Genomic DNA, 2,947 nt, shown 5'->3' with positions numbered 1-2,947 from the left:
CCAGGCTGGAGTGCAATGGTGTGATCTCGGCTCACTGCAACCCCTACCTCTCAACTTCAAGCGATTTTCCTGCCTCAGCTTCCCGAGTAGCTGGGATTACAGGTGTCCGCCACCAAGCCCAGCTACTTTTTGTATTTTTTGTAGAAACGGGGTTTCACCATGTTGGCCAGGCTTGTCTCAAACTCCTGACCTCAAGTGATCCATCCGCCTCGACTTCCCAAAGTGCTGGGATTACAGGCATGAGTTACTGCGCCTGGCCAAGAAATTTACTTTTAAAAAATTGGCCAGACAAGGTGGCTCATGCCTGTAAATCCAGCACTTTGGGAGATTGAGGCAGGTGACCACTTGAGGTCATGAGTTTGAGACCAGCCTGGCCAACATGGTGAAACCCCGTCTCTACTAAAAATACAAAAACTAGCTGGGCATGGTGGCAGTCACCAGTAATCCCAGCTACTAGGGAGGCTGAGGCAGGAGAATCGCTTGAACCCGGGAGATAGAGGTTGCAGTGAGCCGAGATCGTGCCACTGCACTCCAGCCTGGGCAACAGAGTGAGACTCCATCTCAAAAAATAAATAAATAAATAAAATAAAACAAAAATAAAAAATAAGAGACAAATAGCTAATTGGAAGAAAAACGATGTACCTCATCCTACTCACCCTATCTTCCTATCGCCTTCATTCATTTCTGAAATGACTAATGTGAGGTTATATGTAAGTATAAAAATTGTACACAAATATTACCTACCAATTTTGTTGAGGAGTCTTCCATCAGTCATATTTTTTGACTCAAATACAACACAATCTTGCCATAAAAACAAACACATAGGCCAGACGTTCTTTGCGGAGAGTCATCGGGGTTTCCTGCTTCAACAGTGCTTGGACGGAACAGGCGCTGGTCCCCCATCCCGGCGGGCCGCCCGTAGCCAGCCCTCAGTCACCTCTTCACCGCGCCCTCGGACCGCCCCAAGGCCCCCGCCGCCGCCACCGCCGCCTGTCCTTAGCCTACGCCATGACGACACCTCGCAGGTGCGCCAGAACTACCACCAGGACTCTAAGGCCTCCATCAACCGCCAGATCAACCTGGAGCTCCACCCTTCCTACGTTTACCTGTCCATGTCTTACTACTTTGACCGCGATGATGTGGCTTTGGAGAACTTTGCCAAATACTTTCTTCACCAATCTCACGAGGAAAGGGAACATGCTGAGAAACTGATGAAGCTGCAGAACCAAGGAGGTGGCCGAATCTTCCTTCAGGATATCAAGAAACCAGACTATGACGACTGGGAGAGTGGGCTGAATGCGATGGAGTGTGCATTACATTTGGAAAGAAATGTGAATCAGTCACTACTGGAACTGCACAAACTGGCCACTGACAAAAATGACCCCCATTTGTGTGACTTCATTGAGACGCATACCTGAATGAGCAGGTGAAAGCCATCAAAGAATTGGGTGACCACGTGACCAACTTGCGCAAGATGGGAGCACCCGAATCTGGCTTGGCAGAGTATCTCTTTGACAAGCACACCCTGGGAGACAGAGATAATGAAAGCTAAGCCTTAGGCTAATTTCCCCATAGCCATGGGGTGACTTCCCTGGTCACCAAGGCAGTGCATGCATGTTGGGGTTTCCTTTACCTTTTCTGTAAGTTGTACCAGAACATCCACTTAAGTTCTTTGATTTGTACCATTCCTTCAAATGAAGAAATTTGGTACCCCCCAAAAAAAAACCACATAGGCATCAACTAATGATAGAAAAATAAAATGGCTTACAAAATGGAACAAATATTTTCTAAAAATTATTAGACTATTAGGCAACATTTTTCCTCTGATCACAAATGTCCAGAAATGTCTTTAAAGACCATTATCAGCTCGTGGTGGCTCATGCCTGTAATCCCAGCACTTTGGGAGACCGAGGCAGGCAGATCAGTTGAGGCTAGGAGTTTACAGCCAGTCCAGGCAACATGGTGAAACCCTGTTACTACAAAAAAATACAAAAAGTAGCCAGGTGGGGGGGTGTGCACTTGTAGTCCCAGCTACTGGGGGTGGGGCTGAGGTTAGAAGGTTTTTAGAGCCCAGGAGGTGCAGTTTGCAGTGAGAGGAGACCCTGGCTCAAAACAACAACCAAAAACCATTTCCAAGAAATAAATGCAATAAATATTGTGATGTTCCTTCTCTGCGTGTGTATTCTTACCACCTATTTGTGTGTATATTTATTGAAATAAAATGGCACACACAAATTTTTCCCTGTTGGTTTTTTGTTTGTTTGTTTGTTCATTTGTTTTCTGAGACAGAGTCTTGCTTTATTGCCCAAGCTGGAGTGCAATGGTGTGATCTTGGCTCACTGCAACCTCTGCCTCCTGACCTCAAGCAATTCTCCTGCCTCATCCTCCCAAGTAGTTGGGATTACAGGTGCCCACCACCATGCCTGGCTAATCTTTATATTTTTAGTAGAGATGGGGTTTCACCATGTTGGCTAGGCTGGTTTTGAACTCCTGACCTCAAATGATCCACCCGCCTCAGCCTCCCAAAGTGCTGGGATTACAGGCGTGAGCCACCGCACCTGGCCCTTATTGTTTAAATATAGTAATTTTATGAGAACTTATCTATTTTATTTTTGTGTCTATTAAAAACATTATTTTTGCTGGGCATGGTGGCTCACACCTGTAACCATAGCACTTTGGGAGGCAGAGGTGGGTGGATCACTTGAGGCCAGGAGTTCGAGACTAGTCTGAGCAACATGATAAAATCCTGTTTATAAAAAAAAATGAAAATTAGCTGGGCATGGTGGCTTGCACCTGTAGTCCCAGTTACTTGGGAGGCTGAGGTGGCGAATCACCTAAGCCTGGGAAAGTGGAGGTTGCAGTGAGCTATGATTGAGCCACTGCACTCCAGCGTGTGCAACAGGGTGAGACCCACTTTCAAAAATACATGTACATGTATTTTTTTTCA

At 46.2% G+C, this 2,947-nt stretch overlaps 1 pseudogene; it reads left to right on the top strand.

The window, feature by feature from the left end:
• The first annotated feature begins 689 nt into the window (after positions 1–689).
• Positions 690–1,651, top strand: LOC117099279 (annotated as a pseudogene).
• The last annotated feature ends 1,296 nt before the right edge of the window (positions 1,652–2,947 follow it).

The sequence above is a fragment of the Trachypithecus francoisi genome, unplaced genomic scaffold, assembly GCF_009764315.1.
Source record: "Trachypithecus francoisi isolate TF-2019V2 unplaced genomic scaffold, Tfra_2.0 Lachesis_group16, whole genome shotgun sequence".
In the NCBI taxonomy this organism is placed as follows: Eukaryota; Metazoa; Chordata; class Mammalia; order Primates; family Cercopithecidae; genus Trachypithecus; species Trachypithecus francoisi.
This window is presented reverse-complemented; position numbering and strand designations above follow the sequence as displayed.